The following is a 6,000-nucleotide window of genomic DNA, read 5'->3' as shown; positions in this document are numbered from 1 at the left end:
GAGGCAGTCATTTGAACAGAACAAGGGGATACCTTGTGGTTTAAAGTCAGGAAAGGTGTGCATCAGGGTTGTATCCTTTCATCATACTTATTCATGCTGTATGCTGAGCAAATTATCCCAGAAGCTGGACTGTATGAAGAAGAACAGGGCATCAGGATTGGAGGAAGACTCATTAACAATCTGCTTTATGCAGATGACACAACCTTGCTTGCTGAAAGTGAAGAGGACTTGAAGCACCTACTGATGAAGATCAAAGATCACAGCCTTCAGTATGGATTACACCTCAACATAAAGAAAACAAAAGTCCTCACAACTGGATCGATAAGCAACATCATGATAAATGGAGAAAATATTGAAAGTATCAAGCATTTCATTTTACTTGGACCCACGATCAATGCCGATGGAATCAGCAGTCAAGAAATCAAATGACGCGTTGCATTGGGCAAATCTGCAGCAAAAGACCTCTTTAAAGTGTTAAAAAGCAAAGATGTCACTTTAAGGACTAAGGTGCACCTGGCCCAAGCTATGATGTTGTCAATTGCCTCATATGCATGTGAAAGCTGGACAATGAATAAGGAAGACTGAAAAAGAATTGATGCCTTTGAATTATGAGTTGGCGAAGAATATTGAATATATCATGGACTGCCAGAAGAGTGAACGAATCCGTCTTGGAAGAAGTACAGCCAGAATGCTCTCACATACTTTGGACATGTTATCAGGAAGGAGGGACCAGTCCCTGGAGAAGGACATCATGCTTGGTAAAGTAGAGGGTCAATGAAAAAGAGGAAGACCATCAACAAGACAGACTTACATAGTGGCTGCAACAATGAGCTCAAACATAGCAATGATTGTGAGGATGGCGCAGGACAGTGCAGTGTTCTGTTTTGTTGTACATCGAGTCGCTGTGAGTCAGAACCAACTCGACAGCACCTAACCACAACATCCATTTCCGCAATCACAGTTTATGACTTAACTAGAGAAATTACTACAGTATGAATATTTAAAATCATGCTAATTTATAAAAGGGAAATTTATGATAATATTATTTGAATAACAAATATGAACTACAGAAATTGTGGAGATTTTCAAAGGGAAATTAAAAGCTGTTAAGCTAAAACAACAGGAAATAGAATATGATGAGGAAGAATTGTCCAGCTGCTAAACTAATATACTCTCCTTCAATGTGAACTCCAATACAGTATTGTTAGTCCACATTGTTAAGTTCACTGAGAAGATATTTTAAACGGTAACTTCCATTTTCAAGTTGAATTACGTCTATAAAGCAAGCCAGAGTCCTCAGATGCCAGACATTTAGTTATATTTTTCAGCAGGTCATGGTGTCTCCCTCTCATACCCAGAAAATTGAGGTTAGCTGAATTTTATTACTAAGACATAAGACAATTTATCACTCTTTGGAATAGTTCAACCCTGTCTCTTTCTCTAAACTAACTTGATTCCTTTGCTGATTTTGCGTAAATGTTCTCCTTGGAAATATCTCCTTCTTAATCATACTGAGAAAGTAGCAAAAGAACTTGGCTGCTGGGTATATCAGTTAGAATTATCCGTATGTTTTTTACTCTCTTGAACTAATGAGTCTGATTAAAAGTAAGAGGGCAATTAAAAGAAGCTTGTCAAACTGTTGTATATGGGCAGCTTTCCCATGAGTGACCCTAAGGTTTCCTATAAGAATTACATAATACGTGTTGCTTGCTTTGCCAAACGTCCTTATCTTGCCTATGATGTAAAGCTGAGCTGTAAGAGAGAAACATTTAAAGACAAGGGTCAGCCTAAGGCCCTGAACCAACTTTATAGCTGCAAAGGGAAATTGACTAATCTTAGAAATTTGCTTTTCCTTCCTTGCCTTAGGCTTGATCCAACTGGAGGAAACTGACTGGTATTTCATGATTTTCCTTTACAATAAGCTGGGAGCAAGCTGCAGAGGAAACTAGTCAGGTCTGAGCAGAAAGGAAACTGCCTAGCACCTTCGTCAGTTTCCTGTTGTATCCAACTGATAGCAGAAAGGGGAGGATGTGATGTGGTAGGCGCTGGCCTCAGACTCCTAGATGCTGCTGATAATGCCTCCACCTTTCATTCAGGGATTCAGAGTTTTTTACCAACCTAATCTAAATTCAGACTTTAAAGCCTGCCACTTAAGAATTCCTTAACTACCCAGACCTTTAAAATGCTTCTGCTATGAAAGATAGAGAGCCAAAAGCCAAAATATTTTCTTTATAAACAGCCCCCCGATAATCTACCAAGCTCCAGAAATGCACAAGATCTGTTTCCAGAGAAATAAGCTCCTTGAGAATTTGCTAAGCTTACCATAGGCATTTCCATGGGGGGAAAATGTCTTCTGTGGTGGTTCAAGTCCAACCAGAGGCACCTCAGAAGAAAGGCCTGGCAATCTATTTCCAAAAAATAAACCATGGAAAACTCTATGTAGTACAGTTCTACTATGACACACACGGGGTTGCCATGAGTCAGAATCAACTCAATGGCAACTAGTTTGTAGTCATTTATTCTCAAGTCTCCTAGTGGCGGCTGTTTTTTAGGATCTGTTTCTCAAATATTCACAACAGGGCAAGTGACTGCTCTACTCAAAAATTCCAATGACTTCCTTTGGACTACAGGATAATTTTAGTTGCTTTTCATTTTTTAACACAGAATTTGCAACACAGTCCCAACCTACCTTGTCTCAAACCACCCTATTTTTATTTACCAAAAACAAAGTCTACACATGGCATCCCAAGTTTCAGAACTTGGGCTTAGGCTGGGCTGTCATCCAAAATGTCCTCACCATTTCTATTCTCCTCTGCAAGTACTGTCCATAATTCAAGTCCACTTCAAGTTGCTGCTTCCCCATCAAGTCTTTCCTGACAACTCCAGGCACAAAGAAGTCCCACAAATCTAGCAGCATTTATTGTCTCTATTGCTCACTTGTTCTTTCATCACTTCACTGGTGGAGCATGTCTTGTGCTGTTTTGTTGTACAGTATTGCTTCTTAATCCTTGAATTCCTGTAATAATTGCAGAAGGAAGATTCTATGTCTTACTTCTTTATATGCTGTGCATCATTCAGAATAATATCTTCAATCTGGTAATATGTATTTTGCTGTTAGTTGCTGTTGAGTTGGCTCTAACTCATGGTGACCCCTTATACAGCAGAACAAAACATTGCCAGTCCTATGCTATCTGAATGATCAATGGTATGCTTGAGTCCATTGTTATGGCCACTGTGTACTTAGACTGCCTTCCAATCTAGATGGCTTATCTTCCAGCATTGTCGTGGATTGAATTGTTCTCCCAAAAATATGTGCTGTAAATCCTAACCTCTATGCCTGTAGTTATAATCCCATCTGGGAATAGGTTATCTTTGTTATCTTAATGAGGAAGGATTAGTGTAGGGTGTGTCTTGAGTCAAGCTCTTCGGAGATATAAAAGAGATTAAACAAACAAGCTGGCAAGCATAGATGGGGGAAGATAGATGCCACACCACATGAAGATCACCAAAAAGCCAAAGAACAAGGACCTTCACACAGAACCGACAGAGACAGAAAGCCTTCCCTTAGGAGCAGCACCCTGAATTCATCATCTAGCCTCCTCAACTGTGAGAAAATAAATTTGTTTGTTAAAGCCATCCACTTGTGGTATTTCCGTTATAGCAGCACTAGATGACTAAGACAAACACTATTCTGTTTGTGATAATATTCTGTTGTGATCCACAGGGTTTTCATTGGCTAATTTTCAGAAGTAGATCGCCAGGCCTTTCTTCCTAGTCTGTCTTAGTCTGGAAGCTCCGCTGCAACCTGTCCACCATGAGTGACCTTGCTGGTATTTGAAATATCAGTAGCATAGCTTCCAGGATCATAGTAACACACAAGCCACCACAATAGGACAAACTGACAGACAGGTGGTAGAATACATATTTTAGATTAATTTATTGAAAGTATGTGGTAGTAAGGGGGTACAAACACAACCATGTATAAACATAAATGAAGTAGAATGTAGAATAACGTAGCACAACAAGAATATCATCATTGGTTTGAGAAACTTAAATTGGTTAGGCTCTTGTATCCTCGCAGATTTATGATTTTACAGGAAATACCTTGACTATTTTAATCAACCAACCAATCAAACAAACAAAAGAAGCAAAAATCCCTTTCTGAGCACCTACTGTATTGAAATCATTTATGTACCACCCAGATAGCTCAGCAATAGTTGATCTCTACTCCCAAACCTCAGACACTTGCTATGCTTCCTACTGATGGCTCCTGCTGTTCTTTTAGTTTTAAAGCTCTGGCTGCCTCTGTTCCCACCACTGCCACCATCATTGTGATGGAATGAGGAGTCCCTGGGTACAGTGTCGCCTGATAAGGAGGGACCGCTGCGTGTGCATATTGCCTTTACCAGAGGCTTCCTAGAGGGGCTGGAAAACACAGTAGGACACAGTAAGACAAAGGAATTAATGTCCCCTCAGGAGAGTCCCTAGAGGGTACAAACAGTTAATGCACTTGGCTGCTAACCAAAAGGTTGGAGGTTCGAGTCCACCCAGAGGTGCCTAGGAAGGCCTGGTGATCTACTTCCAAAAAATCTGCCACTGAAAACCCAATGGAGCACACTTGTGCTCTGACACCCAGGGGTCACCATGAGTTGAAGTTGACTAGTTGTTTTTTGTTTTTGTTTTTTAGGGGGTAGAATTTAATCAGTCAGGAGACTGGGAGGCCTCAACAGTTAAGAGATACAGTGTTTCCTATGGGCTTTCTGGATACCAAACCACCAGCTGTGTCTTGTTGGGAAGCTGTGGCCAGCTCACTAATACAGCCCCTTGTACTCACTCTCCTTCCTGCCCTGATTCATTCCCTTTTTCTCTTCGTTCTCAGTTCCCTGGACTCACACCCCTCTCTAAAATGATGGTATGTAAAGCTGTTGCCTCAGGCTCTGTTTTCTAGGAAATCTGAATATCTACTAAACGCTAAGTGTTAGGAAGAAGACATCGTTTTCTATAGTTATAAACGGACTTTTTTATGTATTTTTTTTTTTTAAATAAGTAATATACTCACATGGTTCAAACATGTAAAGTCACAAAAGGATAAACAATTAAAACTTCCCTCCTACATCTGTACCCCTGCGCCATCCCCATTCCCCCCGCCCTCGAGTCTTACACCCTGTTTCTCTCCCAATAATACATTGTTTCATATTCGTACATAAAAACTTCCATGACATTTTTGGCTGCATAATATTCTAACATATGGAAGATATTTAGGTTCTTTGGTTTTTTGTTTTGTTTTGTTTTTAATCGCTTTAAGGGTATTGGAAAGGAGCCCTGGTGCCGCAATGGTTAAAGCACTCAGATGCCAACCCAAAGGTTGGCAGGTTGAAACCACCAGCAGCTTAGCAGGAGAAAAGAGCTACCTACAGCCTAGGAACCCCTATGCCCTATGGGGCATTTCTACTCTGTCACATTGTGTCGCTATGAGTCAGGATGGACTTGACAGCACACAACAATTGCTGATGAAATTTTAAGTTGTTTCTCACTTCTGCTATTACAAACAAAATAGAAATGAATTAGCATTGTATGTCCGTTGTTTTGCACATATGCCTGTGTATCTATAGGATCAATTTCCAGAAATGATATTACTGGGTCAGTGGGTGTGTGCATCTATGGCACAGGAGTGCCTGTTGTTGCCTATCCTCAGCAACGCGTGTGTTAGCAAAGTTGTTGCTTTTTACTTACTTACTTAGTGAAAAATGGTATCTCCGCATATTTTTTTATTTTACTTTTCTTATTATGAGTATAAGGTTAAATATAATTTCAGATGTTCAAGAGCATTTGTTTTTTCCTTTTCTGTGCGCTGCTTGTTTTTGAAGAAATCTTCACAAAGGGAACAGTCTTTGGAGCTGCTATTTTGGAACCCTATGCACCATGACTCAAAGCAGATTCAACTGAGGACTTTAACACAACTTTCACTATCACTGCTTGAGATACTGCAATTTATATCAT

At 40.1% G+C, this 6,000-nt stretch overlaps 1 long non-coding RNA gene across 3 annotated transcripts in view; it reads right to left on the bottom strand.

Moving 5' to 3' along the window:
* Positions 1–2,794: 2,794 nt before the first annotated feature.
* LOC111821399 (uncharacterized) overlaps positions 2,795–6,000 on the bottom strand; it is a 51,370-nt gene continuing 48,164 nt past the window's right edge. For all 3 annotated transcript variants that reach the window (XR_002824830.1, XR_002824829.1, XR_002824828.1), the window contains exon 5: positions 2,795–3,016. This is a non-coding gene — a long non-coding RNA (uncharacterized LOC111821399). The remainder of the gene's footprint in view (positions 3,017–6,000) is intronic.

The sequence above is a fragment of the Trichechus manatus genome, unplaced genomic scaffold, assembly GCF_000243295.1.
Source record: "Trichechus manatus latirostris isolate Lorelei unplaced genomic scaffold, TriManLat1.0 scaffold00081, whole genome shotgun sequence".
Taxonomy (NCBI): domain Eukaryota; kingdom Metazoa; phylum Chordata; class Mammalia; order Sirenia; family Trichechidae; genus Trichechus; species Trichechus manatus.
This window is presented reverse-complemented; position numbering and strand designations above follow the sequence as displayed.